Consider the following 23261-nt stretch of genomic DNA (forward strand, 5'->3'; position numbering starts at 1 on the left):
TATATCTGTTTTATTACGGTTCATATATTTACAATTTAAATTGAGTGACTTTAGTTTCTATCATCACATTATTTTTGGAGTTTCAAGTTACAGTAAAAAATATAGAACGGCTGGGAGGCTCAGTCAGTTAAGCATCTGCCTTCAGCTCAGGTCCTGATCCCAGGGTCCTGGGATGAGTCCCACATCAGGCTCCTTGCTCAGCTGGGACCCTGCTTCCCCCTCTGCCTGCCACTCCCCCTGCTTGTGTGCTCTCTGACAAATAAATAAAATCTTTAAAAATGTATATATAATCTGTACTCAGGTTATAAATGAGTCTCTTAGTAAGATCGAACCTTTTAAATTGGGCTTCTAAAATTGAAACACTCTTATATACAGGAGCTTTTTATATTCTTTTAATTAAATATATCCTTCTATATAATAGCATTACATCATATTCCTGTTGTTTGTTTTACGAAAATAAGCTTCACCCTTTGTTTTTGTTGGACACTGAATTATTGGCTGCCCATGCCCCTGAGCAACAGAACTTAGTTTGAGAGGTACAGGATGGGGACCGATATTTCTGTCCACAAAGAAGTACTATCTTTGCCCTGGTAGTGGTATTTTTCAGTCTGTTTATTGAGTGTCTTCTGGGTACAAGTTCTAAGAGCTACTTTACCTTAATGTTAATGATACAGTAACCTATATGGGGCAGGCAAGCAGTTAAGGGAGCTGAGACTCAGGTGAGTGGCAGCTCCCCAGTTGGAGAGCAAGAATCATAACCCTTTTCTCTGCTCCCTAGTTCCAGGGTCCTTTCAGGCATGTACGGCTCTTGAGAATGGTTGCATGCAGTCCACAAAACTAGAGTGGCCCCTTGAAAAAGTTAAGATATTAATGAAAAAAAAAAAGAAGAAGAAGTAGTTAAGATACTAAAAAGTATCCTCAATCCTGTGTTTCAGTAGGGTGTTGAAGGTATGAGTGTTTGAGGACAGAAGAGAGACTGTTTGTTTGGCACTGACTGTGGGTAGATCAGAACTAGTTATAGTCGTAGAGTGATTGTAACTATCATCCAAGGAGATTGCTGGAGAAATGTTACTTTTCACTTAAAAAGGAAGTTACTACAAAAAATAAAAATAAAAAAAGGAAAAGTTACTATTTGGATTTCACTTGACTAGAAGGTAACTGGTACCAGAGGAATGTCTTTGGTGTAAATATAAAAAGCTTTGGAAATTATGCCTCTTTTAATTCCCTGAATGAGGAATGGCAAGGTCTGTTTCAGAGCCAGAAGCCCCGAATTCTTCTCCACAGCTCACTTTTAAGTATCTAAGTGAGTCTCTTGATTTTTTTTTTTTTAGTGAACTGTTTGTCCAGATAATTCCTTTCTGAGATTTAATTTCTGGGGGCATATTGGAAATGCTTTTTAATACCTGTAAGTTCAGAGGGATTTATTTAAACTAATGTTCACAGTAGAATTACTTCAGATGGCAGTTTTCTTTGTGCTGAAATTCTGTTGAAGGGGAAATTCTGCAGAGGAACACAGTTCCAGGTTTTTTTTAAGGGAAATTGATTTAATTCTACTCTTTACTACCTTGAAACTTAATCTAGCTATTGCTTCTAAGACAAGTTTGATTATTAAAGTAGTCAGGAAAATTATCAGAGGCCCATGGATTCAATTACTATTTAGCATAAACCTGATGTGAATCATAGTATTTCTTTCACAAGCAAAGGTTCCTGTGGAGTTGAAAGTGCAACATAACACAAATATAATTAAATCACGACTAACCAAAATTTAACTAATCAGAGCCTCAGTTATCTGGAAACATTTCTATAGTCCCATGTGTGGAAGAAATGAAAGCAAATTATAAGAAAACAAGCTAATATTAGGTTTCATTTTGTGAGACTCTAGCAAATATCTCGAGTGTAACCTGAGGTCAGCATAAAAGTGTCGATTTTCTGTAACTTTAACCCCACTATACTGTCATAGATTAATTTGTTGTCATGATAAGACCTGAAACCATCAGGAGTGTTTATTATGTTAATCGGAATATTCTTGAGCAGAACAGCACACTAATACATTTTATTTTAGGAAGATTTTCAACAAGGAGTTAAAACAAAGGTTTCCTTAGAACCAAGGTTGTCCAGTTTCCTGGTTAATTGAGACACTGAATCATCTTCTAAGAGGCCAGATAGTTTCTGGTATTGCTAATTTGAAATTCAAGAGCACATCAGTTTGCTTTTACTGTGGGTGTATTAGAAACAGTCTACAAGAGAAGCTTGGGGAAGGTATTTAAAGGAACAGCTGTATCGGGGAGAAGTGACAAGGCAGCATAAAGTGATTCCGGGAGTGTGAAGGCCTCTCTCGAGTATGTGTTTTGTCTACCTAGTCTTAAATGTGGAAAATAGTCTTGTCAGGTCTGCAAGCTAATGAGTTGTTAAGGGATTTGTTCTTTAAACAAAAAGTTAATTAGTGTCTGAGTGTGTATACAGGTAATTATACCTGATTCTGTAACTGCCCTTCTGTTGTTTTCTTGTGGGAAATACCACTAAGACACCTGACCCATTTTGCTCACTGCACCTTCAGATCCAGCTTCTTTCACTCAAATCACTTTTTAGAGTTGATGGAAAATTGAACTATAATTTTTTCTAGTTCTAATTGTTTCATTTGATCTCATTTTTTAGTTTATTTTATACACTATAAGTATATTATTTATTTATACACCTTTCCCCCCGAAGGGAAAGGTAAAATCTTACAGAGAAAATGCTTACACTAGCCAAGGGCTTAGGTTTGGTGATTCTGTTTTTCGGAAGCAGTATATTTCTATACTGATCAAGGGCCTTTGGGCAGCCAGGAGACCCTTATAGGGCTGCAGTGAGCAGGTTGGGAAGACTGCAGATTCTGTAGTTAATTAAGCAAAAGTGTAGTTCCTAACACCTTATTTCTGACTTATATTGAGGAAACAGGAGTCCCAGAGAAGTTAAGAAACTTGCTCAGGAATCACAAAGGTTGTAAGTGACATAGGCAGAATTCAAATCTTCGAAGCCCGTGTTCTTTCTACTAGGCTGCCACAATAAAATTACTTACTTCATCAATCCACATTCTAGCGTGAGGCTGACCCGTACTACTCTGCGATAATGGAAATGCTCTGTATCAGTCCCATCCCAAAGAGCAGCTACATGTGACTGTTGAGCACTCAGAGTGTGGCTAGTGCAACCAAGAAATTTTCTTTTCTTTTTTAGTTTATTTAATTTAATTAGTTTGCATTTTAAGTAGCCATATGTGGCTAGTGGCTACCATATTGGACAACAGAAGTCTATAAAGCATGAACCCCTGCTCACACACTCCCTTTTGTTGTGCCATACCTGAATTGAACAAGCACTAGGGTAGGGGAGCTTTGGATTCGATTTTTAGGCCTCTCATTTAGTCATTCTTTTTTAAAATTTATAAATGATTTCTAGATACGAAAGCTGCAGAAGATATCCCTGAGGGGGGCTTTGCCATGGTAACACTCTTTTGGCATGCAATTTAATTTTCAGAAAAGAATTCTATTCTAGGCTTTGCCATTTTCGGCCTGTAACCTTGGATAAATCACGTAAACCACTGATCTGACCTACTTATCTTAAAAGGGCATCATATACATGAAGGTATTTTGTCAGGCACTTACAAATATAAAATATTACAGACTGTGTCTCCATCGTGGACCCAAGCCAAATTATCTTGGTAGTGAGAGAGTCATGAGGATTTTAATATTATCCAGGTTCTCTTATAACACAGGCTCATAGTGTCCTTCTTCCTGTCCCTTCTGACTAGCACCATGACAAGCTGGAGACTCTGTTTATCTTTATAGATACTATTTTCAGATGTTATAGGGGCCATTACTGGGCAGCCTGAGGTATGATAAGTTGAAAATATATACATGTTAAAAATGAGAAATCTTACAGTGTACAGATTTTTTTTAAACTCTTAACAGCAGCAGTTCTGATCAGTGAGTGGGTCATGGTGTTTATTTTGAGCATATACCGGAATACGTAGCACCCTCCCAGCTAAAACTTTGTATTAATGTAATGATGTTTAATTTGTGGACACCTCTCCCTAAAAAACATTGATGATAGTTTTAATTTTATCTTTGATTTGTTGAAGAAGCAGTTTTTTTGCTGTTTAAACATAGGCATTACTATCAATCTGCTGATCTTCTGTTTCCATTTGTAAAGAAAATCCATTCTACTCACTGCCTTATAAAATCATTCTTGGGAGACTGTGAACTTCTAGGACTTCTATGGCATAGGCACATCAAAGAAAATAATCCTTCAACTCCTGTCCAGCAATGTCATGGCAGGAAATCTTTCTCCTGCGAACATTTAGAAATGCTGTATAAAATACTAAACGCATAGCTTAGCCAAAAAGAGAACAGGGGACATTTCAGTGGGCCAACATCAGAGTGAAGGCTGAAAGTGGAAGTGAGAAGCTTATAAACCAGCGCTGGCTGCCAGCTGTCAGGGGTTCTTAGGTATGGAGCTCTCCTTCATATAAGGGTCCCATGACAATTACATGGAGTCAGGAGACAGGGCCTTGAGCTCTCACGGCTGGAGAGGTTGAGCTGAGACACCCATACATACATACAGCCAGGTCCCCTAATGAGCTCCATATGAATTAATTAGAAAAATATTAGCCCACCAACCGAGGAGAAGGACAAGGCAAGCTTATCTATCTCAGTGTGGGCTCTGGGTAACAGGGAAAGTGTTTCCCCTGAATAATTGTAACCATGAGCTTTCTCATACGGATTTGGAGTTCAGGTTGTACCATTCACTGGGTAAAATTTCTTACGCAGGCCAAAATATTAACATAAAGATTGCTTCTCAGCCGGTGAGTACTCTAGGACACCTGGCAAAAGCAAATGCAAAATCCTTCTGGAGAGACACCCAGATTGCCCAGGGATCTCATCGACAAGCCTCATGGTCCAAAATTACCAAATATACAAGGAAATAATTCACACTTAGTGAAAGGTAGAATACAACAAACAGCAGGATTAGCCAGCCCTTCCCCAAAATTTTAGTTAATGAAATGATCAGATAGAGACTTTAATGGATGTAAATGTCAGGTGTAGATTATTTAAAAAGTGACAGATTTGAAAAATAACAAAGTTTTGAATTTCTAGAAATTAAAATTTTAGTTATTATTGAAATAAACTCTCTACTGGACTCAGCAGTTAATTTGTAACAACAGAAAGGATTGGGGAACTGGAAGAGACGTCTGAGGGAATTACCCAGAATTCATCCAAGAAAGGAAAGGAAATGGAAAATATGGCCAGGAGGATAGAATTGGAAAGTCTAACACATAACAGAGAAGAATTTCAGAAAGATAAAATAGATTTGAGAGAGACTATTTGAAGAGATTATAACTAAGAATTTTCTAGAATATTCAAAAGTCATAAATCTCAGATATAGGCAGTAGAATAAGACACCAGGCATAATAAGTAGAAAGAAATAACACAAAGAGACAGAAGCAACCAAAGGCTACTTGAGATTGATTAGTTACAAAGAGCACCAGTTAGACTGCCAGCATATTTAGTTGCAGCTACTGAGTTTGGAAGACAAAGGAATAAGAGTACTGAGGAAAAAACAACCCATACTTTAGTAATTCAGGAGAACAAAATAAAGACATTTTTCAACAAACACAGAGCTTTTGCCTTTGGCGGCCCCTTGCTGTAGTGCTTCTGAAGCAGCACTGCCTAGTACAGTAGCCACTAGGCACATGTGGCTGTTGAGCTCTTGAAATGCTCCCAAAGCAACTGAATTCTTAATTGTATTTAATTTGGCTCAGAAATAAGAAAATTGTGGGGTGGGGCGCCTGGGGGACTCAGATGGTTAAGCATCTGCCTTCAGCTCAGGTCGTGATGCCAGGGTCCTGGGCTCGAGTCCCGCGTCGGGTTCCTGGCTCTGTGGGGAGCCTGCTTCTCCCTCTCCCTCTCCCTCTCCCCCTGCTCATACTCTCTATCTCTGTGTCTCAAATGAATAAATAAAATCTTTAAAAAATAAAAATTGTGGGGTGCCTGGGTGGCTCAGTCGGTTAAGCAGCCGACTTGATCTCAGCTCGGGTCTTGATCTCAGGGTTCTGAGTTCAAGCTCCGCATTGGACTCCACACTGGGCATGGAGGCTCCTTAAAGGAAAAAAAGAAGAAAATTGAGCACAGAAGAAAGAAATGAACTTTACAAACTAATGAACAAAGTAAAGGAAGTAAATTAAAATAAGCATGGACTATATAAGACAGTGAAATGACTAGTTAAAAAGGTGAAGCAAAAATACTAGACACCAACAGCATCAGGTAAAAGCTCTTCAGACCTAAAGCATCCCACAACTGGGGTGAGAAGAGATAAATTGATTAACCATAGATTTAAATCAATCTGTGTGTGTTCAAATGATTCAGGATAACCACTGCAAAACAAACATAGGGGTCTTTTAAACCAGTACAAACCAGGGTGGGGAAAAAACTGAATGAACACCACGGGAAATAGAAAGCCCAACATAAAATGGCAGGAATAAAGAAGTCAATAACTAGAACAAAATGTTAAGTGTACTAAAATGGCCAGTTAAAAGAGATTCTGGGACTGGATGAAGATACAGAATTTGTGGATAATGTTTTCAAAAAACTTAAAACTCAAAAACCTGGAAAGATTGAAAGTAAAGAGATAGAATGCAGCGTGTCAGGCAACTGTTAACCAAACAAGGCTGCCATAGCTGTTAGTCACACGTGATAGATTTCAGGTGAAAGACATCGGGGTGAAAGTTGCCGCATAATGGTAAGAGGAATGAATTACCTAGAAGATAAAATTATTCCAAACTAGTACATACCTAGTATATGTCAGAAATACATATCAGAAGTTAAAAACTCCAATCATCATGGGAGATTTTAACAGGCCACCTCAGTAAGTGACAGATAAAGCAGATGATTATGAGATATTTAAACAGTATAGTTAAATTTGGTCTAATGAGCATATAAAGAGCCCTGCTTCCAGCAGTTTGAGAATTTGCATTTTTTTCCAAATACATACTAGAATTTTATAAAAATTACCATATGTAGGCCTCCGAGCCCAAGAAGTTAAGAAAAAAGAGAAATCTGGGTTAAGTTGAAGGATAATACAGATGAGTAGCAATTAACTGCAGAACATAGAAATTGCAGTAGAACAACAGAACACAATCAACGACAAAAACTCCCATATGGCCTGATTGATCCAACAACAACAAAAGGGGAGGAGCATAATGGGCAATATTAGGAATAATGTATATATTTTTTATGTATTGCAACTAAATATAGGGAATACACATTTTTTAAAAACAAATCACTATGAAGAACTTTTTGCCTATACATTTAAAACTTAGATTATATATACAGTTTCCGAGGAAAAAAACATAGTATAACAAAACTTCTCCAGGAATAAATATATCTGAATACACTCACAAACAATAAAATGTTGGGTCAGTAGTTTAAAATCTTTCCCATCACATCTAAAGAAAATGCTAAGAGGAATGTCCTATTCAGAAAATGGTATCAGGACAGTTATTCTCCATATAGAGACTGGCCTCTGAAAAAGCAGATGTAGGATCTCTACATTTCTGACTTTATCACAGGACACTTATCTCCACAGGGACTTGTGCAGTGAGGAGATCATGCTTCTGTTATCCACTATTCATTCTTTGAGCAAGCATTTGACAAGCACCTGCTACAAGCAACGTACCTTACTAAGTATGTTTCTCCTAGAAGGTGCTTTCCCTTTGATTTCTACTTCTGTGGGCACCTCGTTATGACTTAATTCTAAAATGCCCCAAGAATATTCTGTAAAGGGTTTTTTTTTTGTTTTTTTTGGGGTGGGCAGCAAAGCAAAGTTGATTGAGCACCGTGTAAAGTGTTAGTACAAAGCTCCCAAAGAGGGTGGGGACCTGAGAGGGTTGCTTCTGTAAAGGGTTCTTTTTTTAAAAAAAAAAAAGATTTTATTTATTTATTTGACAGAGAGAGACACAGTGAGAGAGAGGGAACACAAGCAGGGGGAGTGGGAGAGGGAGAAGCAGGCTTCCTGCCGAGCAGGGAGCCCGATGTGGGGCTCGATCCCAGGACCCTGGGATCATGACCTCAGCCGAAGGCAGACGCTTAATGACTGAGCTACCTAGGCGCCCCTCTGTAAAGGGTTCTGAGCAGGTTTTTTTAATCCAAAATTTGGTACATGAATCAAAAAAGTAAAAGCAAGCAAAACTGGTTTTTCTCTTTGTTACAGGTAGGCAGTCTACATTGTAACTTGGTTAATTGAAAATATTAAAGTAAAGGTTTGTGGTCCCATTAAGCTCTCTAAAGTAAATTCTGGCATTTAATGATTTCCTTTTGCAAAAACTATTTCAGTATTGTCTTTTACATTGTTTTTAAACAAACAGTCTGATTAACTCAGACATACATCTTATTCAGTGATATTTATTGAGCATCTGTCATTTACCAAGTACTCTACCAAGCACTCTACCATTTTGATAAAACTGTTGTGTACTTCTAAAGAATTTTAGTTATCTCTTTAGTCCTGAGGTTCTGTTGTATTTTCTTAGAGAATTATAAGCAGAAGTCATTAAATTATGTTAGAACTTTTAGTGTCAGAACTCTACCTTTCTGGTAAGGGTGAAGATTCTTAATGAAATATGTTACTATATTAATCCCAGTGCTATGAATATTTATTCCTAAAACAGCTCTGTTAATTAATGATAAAAATTATTTAAGATTTGTGATTAGAAAATTATCAGCTGTAAATTTGAATGAATGATTAGGCCAGTACTAGTGAAAATCTGATCCACCAGAGAGACTGGGTGGTATTTACATTGTTGGTTTTTTTTCTTCTCCTGATCATTTTTAGCAGCAACACTGATCCATTAATTAGAAGGAGTATACAGTCTAGATTTTCTTTTCTCAGACCTAACTTTATTCCCTCCTTATACCAATGTGTGATTGTGGTTTTAGCCAAAAAAATAACATTATTTTACTTTATGTGCATGTTAGACTTGGCATTTTTTTTTTTTTTTTTTTTTTTTTTTACTGAAAGAAACAAGGACAATTGTTATGTTTCCTCCATCCAGCACCTTAAGGCATAGATCTCCCAATGAATACCACTTTTCATATTTTCAAATGTTTTCTATAATCCCAAAGTACTTTTGACAAAATGAACAAAGTATGTTGCCCTATAACCTGCTTAACAACAACAAATCACTGTAACAAGCAATTGAAAATAAAAATATAATTACTATTTAATATTTTTAAGAACTTACCTCCAAAAGCCTGTGAGAAGTACCCCTTTGTTTCCGCTTCACTTACAACTTTTCCTTTATATCGGGCATCAGTCTCTTGATAGAGAACATTTTTAATTAAAATTAGATCACTAGAAAAGGCAGGGTGATTCATTTCCATAGTGTTGAAAATGCAGCTGCCAAATGGAAAGTTTTAGTAGAAGAAATACTGTAGTTTTTTTTGTCTCTGCTTGCCCTTTCTCAGTTCAAGGGCAAGACTCAGAACAGTAGAGATGGTAGGTGGCTATTGGCATTTGCACAAATCTTAAGACTTAAAGCACAGTGCAGGAAATGTCCTTGCAAGAGAAGTTTACAATTTGTCAAGTCAAAAAATGTGACTTCTACCTCCAAACTAAAAGAGGAATTTATAAACAATTTTAAAAGCTCCACAGTCCATTCTCTGTGATCTTTGAATTCAGCTCGGTGCTTCTTGACCAGCCTGGAGAAAGACAGTCTTCCACCATCAGCAGCAGCACCACTATGGTTGGTGTGACTCTCTTATCAGGGAAGGAGAAAGGATCTGTGGCAACTGCATTAATCTGGCCTTCTGGACAAAGATAAGGAAAGAGCCTTGCTGTTGCCACGTTAGTAGACTGAAGAGGTAAAAACACCATGAAAACAAAGAGTGACTTAGACTCCCGGACTGACCTGGTGGTGCTGTCAGGTCACAAGTTTCAAATGTCTGTATGGCTTTCTATCTATCGTAGGCCACTGTTGAGTCTTCTAGGAGAGCCTCTAGTGGAGCCTCTACCCAGGTACCTTCTGGTTAACTTTGTTCCCAAGTCCATGAACATTTCCAGATTTCCAAAGGAGATTCTTTCCAGTGTGTCTCCCTAAGTACTGGCTTTTTTCCCCCCTAAAATAGTGTTGTCAGGTAAAAAGCAGTTTTAACTTTTTTGTGCGTATGTGGTGTTATCCTAATTATGAATGTTTTAAAAGTTAACAGTGTATGCACCATTTATCTCTTCTAAATAATTAATGTTTTCTCTTTTGAGAACTCACAAAGGAGAGCAACCATTACTTTATAGCTAAGTGGCAGAAATGTGTTCTTAGTATGTATGTATATAGGTTTTCATCTTGTGTTTACAAAGTGAAGTTCACTGTGGAGGTAAAAATTAAAACAGAGTAGCCACTAGTCCAAGAAGATTTGAAGCTACTCTGGAGTGGGCGGAAGAAACCTTAAGACTGGGCCCTTGGGGTTCAATCCCCTGGAGGATCCAGGCAGCTCTGAGCTACTTAGAGTCACTACTTCAGGCATGCACAGCATTTTTTTTTTTTTTTAAATTAAAAGAAAGGCATGGGATAAGCATTTGCTACCAACTTTTAAAAGTAAGGATATTTTACACACCCACACACCCACGCACACACCCACGGATTTCTAGTTTTCCTTCTTGTGAAGGCCACACAGCACCTGCATCCCTGCAAGCACTGGGAGTCAGCAGGAGCTCTGGGTGGGGCATGTGCACCACAGCCTCTCAGATCCCACTACACCCTGGTTTGGGTGATGCTCGTGGACATTTGCCTTATAGCCCTGGTTTGGATGATCGTTTACTAAAATGGTAGAAAAATATGTAGCAGAGAAGTTAATTAGGGAAAGGAGAGAAAAGAAGGTCCCCCTTTTCCTACACCACTATCTGAACTATTTCCCAAAGCGCTACGTGTAGATTTTGGGGAGCCCACAAGATTCCGTGGAGGCCAGGGACCATGCTTCCCACCCTTTATTGTCCCTTATGATACATAAAAATGATCATTTCTGTGTGGGACGCTGGGATGGATAGACCACTGGGGATGGACAGGTCCAACATTTGGCATACCCATAATCACTTGCAGGACACACCTGGGAGAGGCTCTGCCATAAGGAGTGGTGAGTACTGTGTGGCAGTCATGGCAACCAGCCCTAGCAGCACACGTAAAACCCCGGTGTGACTCTCTGTTTTATTTGGGGTGCCCATTATTTAGGAATAGAAAGTTTGTCATTAGGAATGAACAGTTGTGATATTCTTGGGTTTATTTTCGTAATTTCCCTCCAAAAATTCAATGATCATTTCATGTGTCTGAATCCTATACTAAAACTACAGTGTTAAAAGGGACTGTGGAAGCGGTATTGCCGGTAAATAGTTTCAGACTTGATTTAATTTAGAGAAGGGTAAAGTTTTAAAATAATAAACAGGCGAGCTTGCAGAATAGCAGTTTAAAATGTCCTGGCCTGTGTCTTTTAATCAGTGTTCAATAAATAGACATTGCAATTTAAATTTTAGAAAGTGTACTCTTTCTCTACCATGTTAGTGTTCATTGGTGTTTTAAGCTGTGTGTTTTGGCCAGAATAGATGTGCTGCTGAAGTGACTGAATCACATTTACCAGCCATTTGTGCAGATTCGTGGAGTTTCCTTGCCTGCCTGTTTGCCACCTACCATAATCTCCTATCAGAATCCTAGGTCGGGCAGGCTTTGGCTCCATACCCTTTTTCCTGTATGTGTGTGTTCTACTTTCCACTCCAGAGCCTTTTTCTTCTTTCTCTTTCCAAACCTTTCAGTGTTGACGTGGGGCCATCAGGCTTATTCTTGTCTTAAAGGAAATGATCTGTCCAGGCAGGGGCATTTGCTTTTTCACTAGCCAGGGCAGGTGTTTATATAATCTATTCCATTTTTACATTACTTTTATAATCAGAAGGATTTTCCCTATGTCTAGAATAAATGTTTTTGGCTGTATTCAAAGCACATTTTCTTGTTTTTCTTTCCCGGTGTAGGGCATTTTTGTCAGTCTCATCTTTAGAAATTTTATAACTCTTAACATCATTGCCAAAAAGCTTATATCAAAGCCCCTTTTCTGCTTGGCACCATACTGAGAAAATCTCCAACCTCCTCAAATCCTTTTAGAAAGTAGGTCAGATCTAAATAATAAATGAATCAAAAAGACAACATGTGCATGAGAGTGATTCCCAGCTCTGTTTTTGTGACATTTCACAGCATCTCAAAAAGTCTCAAGGGATTTTACAAAGGCTCCAAATTAATTTGGGTTTTCTTGATCTTCTGTGTGCCATACACCATTCCAGATGAGAAGCAGCGTGAGGTGTAACATCAAATCATATTAGGCTGCTAGATCTTCAAACAGGGCTCTGGGGAAATGGAAAACTCTTGCCCCCCAGCTTTTTAAAAATTCTCAATATTAAATGACCTAATACCTTTAATCTTTGTCAGTCTCGTTTTTCACACTTTCAAAAGATGCCATCATTTAAAAAGCAAAGGAAACATTCAATTTTGGATATTCTTTTCTGAATTTTTGTACTTTTCATGGAAGTACAACCTTAAGGTAATCAAATGCCCTACCACACCACCTAACTCTTCAGTGACTTGCCTGTACAGCACGACTTACTTGGGACAGCTGTTAACAGCCACACTATGTGGTGGGGGTCCAATAACTAAACAGTTTGCTTTCATCTTGAGAGAAGTCATTTACAAATCAGGATGCCATCATTATGTGCACAATAATACTGTATTGTCAAATCCTTAAATCCTCTGTGCTATAGTTAATAAAGGAAAATTATTTCAGGATGTTTCAGCAAATGAATGTGTTGGGCCATAGAGTGGAAGTTCTCTTGAGGGAAGAATACTTGGCTTTGGCTTGAAGACAGGTCCTCCGTGATCTTAGCCATCTGGGAACTTGTCTGTCTTTCCTCACTGGTGACAGTGACAGGCTTAGGGGCAGCTCCCAGGGCCTCCTTGCCAGTTGCATGCACTGAGCATTTGATATGTTGGCAGACAGAGCTGATTCTTGGATGCGTGTCTGAACCTCTACAGGTCTGCTTTTGGCAGAATCGAGTGTGACTCTTATCCTTTACCCATTAAGCTATCGTTATGGCTTCCTTATCTTTATTTCTTCTGCAAACATGCCTTTGTAAGTGTTTGGCTCTTTTTTGGCAGTTTATTTGATAATGTACAAGAGTGGAAGGCATGTGTCTTATTTCTAAATTATAGTGTATTTCTTCAAAGGAAAAGGGGAGGATGTAAGTGAAGTATTGTCAACATAAGTTGACAGCTCTGTTGGGCTTAGTTTGATTATCAGTATGAAATTCTTTCTTAAGAGCTGGATTTGCAACCCCCTATGAAAACATTACAAAATGCCCCTGTTTAGCCCAGAAAATGTTGTGTGTTCTTCTCTGAGCCTGATGTACTTAGTGCGTATCATAAACTTTCTCATCACTGTAAGTTGTAGAGGTGTGTCCATTAGAGGAAAACTGGAATCTTGTATTCAGACTCTTGTGTTTTGTATGTTCTTTAGCCAGAGTTGAAAGAGGCATATTTAAAGAAAGATGGTTGTGTTTAATTGCCATATATGGAGTCTTTTCAGAGCCCAATCTGATTTACTCTATGTAGGAGCAATCCTTAGCTGAAAGGAATAGGAACATAACTAAGACCCTGCAGAAGATAATGTTTAATAAATATCTCCTCCGTAACAAAGCCTCCTCTGTGTTCCTTGTCAAAGGGCTGTCAAAGCTAAATTCAGTCTATTTACTTATACCATGTAAGATATTCCAAAGTTACTTGTTTCTCATTAGACATTGATTCTGTTTGAAATGTTGGTGGTGTTTTGAAGTTCTGTGAATGGAAGAGGGGCTGTGAACCTGGGTCCAAACATGGAAAACTCTTCACAGCAGGCTGAATGACCACTCAGAAAGCAGAAGCCAGCCTGGGTGCCTGGTGGTAGTATGCACAGTCACCTGCAGGACACATAACCAGACGTGGAACCCAACAGTCAAGGACAGTTTTAGTGAAACCGGAGGGTTTCTCCACCAGGCAAGTCCCCTTATGAATAGGGTAGGAAAAAAAATTCACGTTCATCATCTTCGTTCATAAAATGAAGCTATTCACTCACTCTGTATATCGATGCTTTCACTCCCTCTACAATGACAATTGAAAAAATCCAGTTAAACTTTTATTTCCATCAAAAAGGGAACTTTAAAGTTGTGATTGGCCCTGAAGTTTTTTGTAGAGTAAAATGACCTTAATTCAGAGTGAAACAAAATATTTGCCATTAAAATAGCTTTTATTGTACACTGAAAACTTTAAGACATAATGAAAGAAACTGAAGAAAACACAAATAAATGAAAAAATATTCTATGCTCCTGGATTGGAAGAATTAATACTGGTAAAATGTTGTACTACCTAAAGCAATCTACAAATTGAGTACAGTTTGTATCAAAATTGCCATGACATTTTTCACAGAAATAGAACAAACAGTCCTAAAATTTGTATGGAACCACAAAAGAGCCCCTCAAAGCATACTTGAGAAAGGAAAGAAAGCTAGAGGTATCACAATCTCAGATCTCAAGATATACTACAGAGCTTTAGTAGCCAAAACAGTATGGTTACTGGCACAAAAATAGACACATAGATCAATGGAACAGAATAGAGTGCCAAGCAATAAACTCACAGGTATATGGTCAAGTTAATTTACAACAGGGGAGCCAAGAATATACCATAGGGAAGAGACAGTCTCTTCAATAAATGATGTTGGAGAAACTGGACAGCTACATGCAAAAGAATGAAAATGGGCTACTATCTTACATCATACAAAAATAAATTCAAAATAGATTAAAGACTTTAATGTAAGACCTGATACCATGAAACTCCTAGAAGAAAACATAGATAGTGAGCTCCTGGACATTGGTTTTGGCAGTGATTTTTTGGATTTGACACCAAAAGCAAAAGTAGCGAGAGCAAAAATAAACAAGTGAGACTATATCAAACTAAAAAGCTTCTGCACAGCAGAGGAAGCCATCAACAAAATGGAAAGGCCCTACCAAATGGGAGATAATGTTTGCAAGTCATATATCTAATATGGGGCTAATATCCAAATTATATAAAGAACTCTTACAATTAATAACAAAAGAACAAATAATCTGATTTAAAGTGGGCAGAGGATCTCAATAGACATTTTTCCAAAGAAGACATACAGATGGCCAACAGGTACATGAAAAGATGCTCAACATCACTAATATCAGGGAAATACAAATTAAAACCACAGTGAGATATCACCTCATATATGTTAGAATGGCTGTTATCAAAAAGACAAGAAAGAACAAGTGTTGGTGACAATGTGGGGAAAAGTAAACCCTCATGCACTGTTGCTGGGACTGCAAATTGTTGCATCAACTATGGAAAACAGTATGGAGGTTCCTCAAAAAATTAAAAATGGAACCGCCATGTGATCTGGCAATTCTACTTTGGGGTATTTATCTGAAAAAAAAAAATGAAAACACTAATTTGAAAAGATATATGCACCCCCATGTTTATTGTAGCATTATTTACAACAGCCAGAATATGTATACACAAGAGTCCATCAATGGATGAATTGATAAAGAAAATGCATATATACAGAATGGAATATTATGCAGCCACAAAAAGAATGAATTCTTAACCTTTTGCAATAACATGGATGCACCTTGAAGCATTATGCCAAATAAAATAGAAAAAAATAAATGGGGGTGCTTGGGTGGCTCAGTCGGTTAAGCATCTGCCTTTGGCTCGGGTCATGAGCCCAGGGTCCTGGGATTAAGCCCCACATCGGGCTCCTTGCTCTGCAGGGAGCCCGCTTCTCCTTCTCCTACCTGCTTGTACTCTGTCACTATCTCCCCTTCTCTCTCTCTCAAATAAATAAACAAAATCTTTAAAAAGAAAAAGATAAATGCTTTATGATCTTACTTATATGTGGAATCTTTTTTTTTTAGATTTATTTATTTATTTATTTTTAGAGTGAGGGAGAGGGGGAGAGAATCCTTAGCAGACTCGGCACTGAGCACGGAGCCCAACACGGGCCTCCATCCCACAACCCTGAGATGACAACCTGAGCCGAAACCAAGAGTTGGACACTTAACCAACTGTGCCACTCAGGTGCCCCAGTATATGTGGAATCTTTAAGCAAAAAAACCCAAAAACAAACAAACAAAAAAAACAAGCTCATGGATATGGAGAACAGATTTATGGTTACCTGAGTCAGGGGAGGGGAGGTAAAATGGGTGAAGGGGAGTCAAAAGGTACAAATTTCCAGTTACAGAATGAGTAAGTCATGGGGTGTGATGTACAGCATGGTCACTGTAGTTAATAATACTGTATTGCATATTTGAAAGTAGCTAAGAGTGGATCTTGAAAGTTCTCATTACAAGAAAAAAAAATTTTGTGACTGTGTATGGTGATGGGTGTTAACTGGACTTACTGTGGTGATCATTTTACAATATATACAAATAATAAATCATTACATCATATATTTGAAACTAATAATGTTATGTCAATTATACCTCAATTTTAAAAAAGCTAACTGGCTTTCTCAGTTAATGTATATTAATATATCAATACATATTAATGTATGTTGATAGAGTTCAAATAATAGCTATGAAAAGGATCTTTAAGGTTTCTTGTCTTGTTTGTTTGTTTATTTATTTGAGAGAGCATGAGTGGGGGGAAGCGGCATAGGGAGAGGGACGAGGAGGCTCCCCGCCAAGCAGAGAGCACGATGCAGGGCTTGATCCCATGACCCGAGTCAAATGCAGATGCTTAACCAACTGAGCCACACAGATGCTCCTATTTAAAGTTTCTTGTTCTAGCATTATATTTCCTATATTCTATTATCCTTTTATTGTATAATTTTTAATTATTTATACTCTTACGTGTTACTTTAGTCTTCAAGCATAATTGAAGCTCATTAACTTTTTGTTTCTATAAAAAATTTTATGTTATTTCATGTAATGAGGCAGTGGCTGTGTGATGTCAAGACTACTGGCCTAGGAATGGGAATACCTGAGTTCTAGTTATAGTTCTAAGACTTTTTTTCTCTGATATTTAATAAGCCACTTCGTCTTTTCATGAAAATGCATAATGAGACTTCTCATCCAAACAAGATGGCACAGACTTCTCTCTCCTTGCTCTCCTTGTTAAAGATAACTATAAAAACCCAGAAATAACACAAGAGACAATTAGGCGAACTCTGAAAGGTTCAGAAAGAAGAAGACCCAGAACTGGCAAAACAACCCGGCAGGAGGGTCTTAAAACCCTCTCACCCAACAGAAGAAGGGGACCCAGGTCTGATATTTGTTGACTTCCAATCTAGCAACAAAAGGCAGATCAGGTAGGCTCATTCCCCTCCTGGATGGAGTGGGAGTCCTTCCAAAAATATCAGGTGAGCCCAGAAAAACTGACAGGAAGGATTAGAAGCCCTGCTGACAATAAGTGGCCACCAAGGGAGTGCTTTCCCTCCCTTCCATGAAGAGGAGGTGGAGGGGCAGAAGAGGAGTCATCACCAACGTAGCCTGGGAAGCAGTTTGCATCTGTGAAGGTTAGAGGCTCCCTTCTCCAGGAGAGGCACACCAGGTGGCCTAGCCAGGGGGAATTCCTCCCATCCTTTCAAGTGACACTGGCTGAGAGCCTACCAAATTCTCACTTCAAGAAATTTTAAAAAGAAGAGCAAAATAAGCTCAAAGCCTACAGAAGAAAGAATAAAAATGAGAGCAGAAGAAATCAATGATCTTGAAAATATGAAAACAGAAAAATTAATGAAGCAAAAAGCTAGGTTTTTTAAATTTTAAAAAAGGTCAATAAAATTGATAAACCTTTAGCAATACTAACAAAAATAAGACACAAAGTACCAGTATCAGGAATAGAATAGTGGATATCACTGTAGATTCTCCAGACATTAAAAGGGTGATAAGCAAGGGCGCCTGGGTGGCTCAGACGGTTAAACGTCTGCCTTCGGCTCAGGTCATGATCCCAGGGTTCTGGGATCGAGTCCCGCATCAGGCTCCCTGCTCCTTGGGAGCCTGCTTCTCCTTCTGCTTCTCTCTCTCTCTCTGTCTCTCATGAATAAATAAATAAAATCTTTAAAAAAAAAAAAAAGGGTGATAAGCTAATGCTATGAACAACTTTACACTCAAACTTGATAACTTAGAAGAAATGGACCTTGAAAGCCCAAACTACAAAACTCAACCAAGATAAAATAGATGACATGAATAATCCTTTAGCCTTTGAAGAAATTAAATTAATAATTTAAAAGAAAAATCTCCAGGCTCAGATGGTTTTACTGGAAAATTCAAAGAATTAACACTAATTTTACAGTTTCTTCCAGAAGACAGACAAGGAGGGAACAGTTGTCAACTGATTTTACAGAGCCAGTATTACTCTGATACCCAAACAGGACGAAGACAGTACAAAAAAAAGAAAACCACAAAGCAATCTCTCTCATGAGCTAGGTAAAAAAAAGTCCTCAACCAAATAGTAGCAAACCCAACAATATAGAGAAAAGAAATATAAGTGATGCCCAAATGGGCTTTATTCCAGATCTGCAAAGCTGGTTCAATATTGAAAATCAATCAATTTAATCCATCATATCAACAGACTAAATATGAAATAGAAATATCACTAATCATATTTTGTGTTTTTTGATGCAGGAAAAAAAATCATATGTCCATTCTCAAGTTGGGAATAGAAATGAACTATGTCATCTTAATAAAGAGCATCTACAACAAACTTACAGCCAACGTTATATTTATAGTGAAAGAGTGAATGTTTTCCTTCTAAGTTTGAGACCAAGGCAAGGATGTCCACAGTGTTGACTGTGACACAGCACTGAAAGTTCTCACCACTGCAGTAAGGCAAGAAAGAAAAATAGGCTTACATACTAGAATAGAAAGGGGAGAGAAAGAAATAATAAAAATGTTATTCACAGATAAGAGGACTGTCTAGTACAAATTTCTAGAACTAATAAAATGAGTTTAGTATAAGGTATGAGGATACAAGATCAACACTCAAAATTATCAGTCACAATTAAAAACTACCATTTAGGGGTGCCTAGCTGGCTCGGTCAGAAGAGCATGTGACTCTTGATTTCGGAGTTGTGAGTTTGAGCCGCACATCAAGTGTAGAGATTAATTTAAAAAAAAACAAACTTTTTTTTAAAAACCCTACCACTTACAATCCTTACAAAGAAAATTAAGTACCTAGGCATAAAGTTAACAAAACATGTACAAGGATCTGTGTGCTGAAAATTACAAAATACTAATGAAAGAAATAATAATAAAAAAAAAACTAAATGGAAAGCTAGACTGTACTTGTGTATTGAAGGACTCCACATGGTACAAATTCACCTATTTCCAAATTGGCCCGTAGGCTTAAAGCACTTTCTATCAAAATACCAGCAAAGATTTTTGTAGGCATAAACAAACTTATTCTAAAATTTATATGGAAAGGCATAGGCCCTAGAAGCTAAAACAATTTGGAAAAGATGCATAAAGTGGGGAAATTATTCTACCCAATATTAAGGCCTATTATATAGCAGCAGTAGTCAAGACAGTGTGGCATTGGTGGAAGGATAAACGCATAAATAAATAGGATAAAATAAATCTGGAAATAGACCCACACAAATATGCCCAACTGCTATTTGACAAAGGTACAAAAGATGAGAGCAGGGGCCTCTGGGTGGCACAATCAGTTGAGTGTCCAACTCCTGGTTTCAGCTCAGGTCCTGATCTCAGGGTCGTGAGATTGAGCCCCCCCCAGTCGGGCTCCAAGCTCAGCAGGGAGTCTGCTAAAGTTTCTCTCTCTCTAAAATAAATAAATCTTTAAAAAAAAAAGAGAGAAGAGAGCATTTTCAACAATAATGCTAGAACAATTAGACCAAAAAAAAAAAAAAAAAAGACCTTAACCTAAACGTTTTTATACAAAAACTAACTCAAAATGGATCACTGACTCAAATGTAAAACTCTAAACCCTTAGGAAAGATCATAGGAGAAAATTTTGGAACTAGGGGTCCATCAGCAAAAAATTCTTCAACTTGACACCAAAAGCATGATCCATAAAAGGAAAAATTGATAAATTGGACCTGTCAAAATTAAAAACTTTTGCTCTGGAAGGACCTTATTAAGAGGATGAAAAACAAGCTACAGACAGGGAGAAAATATCTTCAGACCACATATCCAACAAAGGACTAGTATCTTGAATATATAAAGAAGTCATAAAATTCAGGCACCTGGGTGGCTCAGTTGGTTAAGCGACTGCCTTCGGCTCAGGTCATCCTGGAGTCCCGGGGTCAAGTCCCACATCGGGCTCCCTGCTCGGCAGGGAGTCTGCTTCTCCCTCTGACCCTCCTCCCTCTCATGCTCTCTGTCTCTCATTCTCGCTCTCAAATAAATAAATAAAATCTTAAAAAAAAAGAAAAAGAAAAAGAAAGTCATAAAATTCAACAGTAAAAAAAAATCACTTAGGGGGCTCCTGGGTGGCACAGTCAGTTGGGCGTCAGACTCTTGGTTTCGACTCAAGTAGTGGTCTCAGGGTTGTGGAATTGAGCCTCACATCAGGCTCCACGCTCAGCTCAGGGTCTACTTCAGATTCTCTCTCCCTCTCCTTCTGCCCCTCCCACTCGTGCTCTCTCGCTCCCTCTCTCAAGTAAATAAATAAATATTTTTTTTAAAATCAATTAGAAGGGACAAAAGACATGAGCAGCCATTTGACTAAATAGGATATATGGATGACAGAGAAGCACATGAAAAGATGTTCAGTGTTTTTAGCTATTAGGGAGATATAAACTCAAACCACCATGAGATGCCACTATACACCTATCAGAATGGAGGAAGTTAAAAATAGAACAACAAATGCTGGCAAGGTTGCAGAGAAACTGGATTGCTCATACATTGCTGGTAGGAATATAAACTAGCACAAACACTCTGGGGAACAGGTTAAGAGTTTCTTATTAAACTGAACATGCAACTACTATGATGCAGTAATTGTACTTCGGGGCATTTAGCCCAGAGAGGAAAACTTATGTTCACACAAAAACCTTGGAATGAACATTTATAGCTGCTTTATTCATAATAGCAAAAAACTGGAAACACACCACATATCCTCAAATGGATAAATGGTTGAACAGGTACATCCATACCATGAAATACACTACTCAGCAGAAAAAAAGGAGGGAGGTGAGAGTAGGGGGAATGAACTATTGATGCGAGCAACAACTTGGATCAGTATCCAGAGAATTATGTTGAGTCAGAAAAGTCAATCTCAGAAAGTTGCATACTGTATAATTCCATTTATATTATATAACATTCTTGAAATACAGTGTTAAAGAAATGGAGACTAGATTAGTGTGTTTGCTAGGGGTCAGAGACAGGGGAGAGTGACCAAGGGAGGAGGGTGTGACTATAGAAGGGCACCAGGGATCTGGACGGTATCAATGTCAGAAGCCTGTCTATGATATTATAACTTTACAGAATGTTACCATTGGAAGAAACAAAGGGCACACATTCTCTATGTTTTACAATTATGTGTGAAGCTACAATTACTTCAAAATTAAAAGTTTAGCTCTTTTCCTTTGGGGTGCCACCGAAGATCCTGGTGTCACCATGGGCCACCATGCAACCCAGTGTTACTGGTATTGTAAGAGCATGCCGTATCCAAAGTCTCATTTCTGCAGAGGTGTCCCTGCATCTTTGACCAGAGGCAGAAGAAGGCAAAAATGGATGAGTACCTACTATGTGGCTACATAGTATCAGATGAATATGAGCAGCTCTCCTCTGAAGCCCTGGAGGCTACCCATATTTGTGCCAACAGGTACATGGTGAAAAGCTGTAGCAAAGATGGTTTCACATCCGGGTGTGGCTCTACCCCTTCCACGTATCAGTAAGACTGTCAACTGTATCAACTGTCCTGTGCTGGGGTTGACGGGCTCCAGGCAGATAGGCAGAGCTCCTTTGGAAAGGCCCAAGGCACAGTGGCCAGGGTCCACATTGGCCAAATCATCATGTCCATCCTTACCAAATTGCAGAGCAAGGAGCATGTGATTAAGGCCGCACAAAGGGCCAAGTTCAAGTTCCCTGGCCATCAGAAGATCCACATTTCCAAGAAGTAGGGCTTTAAAGTTTAATGCGGACGAATTTGAAGACATGATGGCTGAAAAGCAGCTCATCCCAGACTGCTGTGGGTCAGATACATCCCTGATAGTGGCCCCTTGGACAAATGGCAGGCTCTGCACTCAGGAGAACCGGCAGTGCCCCCCGCCTTATTCATGCCCACCAATAAATCCTACTTCCTGTGTTTAAAAAAAAAAAAAAGTTTAATTTTAAAAAAAGGCCTAATGATACCTGCACTTCCTGTACCAGTCATCGTTAAGTGTGAAGGGAGGTACAACCTGGGCCAGGCTGTGAGTGCCTTGGGTGCACATGGAAACAGTGAGCCCTAACTAGCCTTATGTTTATTTTGACTTATGTATTCAGTATTTCTACTCCACCTTATTCAAAAAGTATTTACAGTCATTTTTATGTATTGTTATCCTTAATAATAAGGTTCATATACCTATTTACCAAATACCTTGTGAGGGTTTTCTTAGTGTTGATCACACCATCCATGCTAGGAATGAAAAAGGAAAAGTAAGAAGTGTGACAGACGGAGCCCAGCCCCAGCACCTCCGGTTCCTGTGTGCATAGTATCAGTCATGCACTGGGTCTGGAGCTGGAGCTACTAATTCCGTTCAGGCTTCAAGAGACTGGTAGAGGTTCTGTGCTTGGTTAGCTGATGGGTGAACTTGGTTTTCAGTGAGACACTTTTTTTTTCACATTTTGCTATCCATTTGGAATGCATCTTACAATGTTGATTCTTAGTGTAACTGGCAGTGTTTTTCTTTTTAAGAAAAAGTTATTTTTCTTTCTAATACATAAAATAATGGTGCTGCTTACACTTAGTGGCTCCTTAGGCTCAGTGAGATATAGTAATCCTGTCTAAAAACAGACTTTCCAGTTTTCATCTAGATATTTTACCAATCCTAATTTTAATAATTTTATTAAACAGTTTAGGGGAGAGGCTTTTTTTTTTCTTTAGAGGAACTCCTCTAACAGTTGGAGGGTTTCATGGTAAATTCTGTGATATTCCATGGTAGTGTAGTACTTACATACACCCAAATATTGAAACCTCATTTCCCCTCTTTTTTCTTCTTTGT

At 38.4% G+C, this 23261-nt stretch overlaps 1 protein-coding gene and 1 pseudogene across 5 annotated transcripts in view; both read left to right on the forward strand.

Moving 5' to 3' along the window:
• DCP1A (decapping mRNA 1A) overlaps positions 1-23261 on the forward strand; it is a 56965-nt gene that overhangs the window by 5782 nt on the left and 27922 nt on the right. The gene's annotated exons all lie outside the window — the stretch shown is intronic.
• Positions 6-23261, forward strand: LOC123833711 (large ribosomal subunit protein uL16-like; annotated as a pseudogene). The gene has a single exon (XR_006788336.3). The product of XR_006788336.3 is annotated as a large ribosomal subunit protein uL16-like (transcript).

Source organism: Mirounga angustirostris, unplaced genomic scaffold (genome assembly GCF_029215605.1).
Source record: "Mirounga angustirostris isolate CCGP_5_RB_7025 unplaced genomic scaffold, mMirAng1.0.hap1 SCAF_1, whole genome shotgun sequence".
Classification (NCBI taxonomy): Eukaryota; Metazoa; Chordata; class Mammalia; order Carnivora; family Phocidae; genus Mirounga; species Mirounga angustirostris.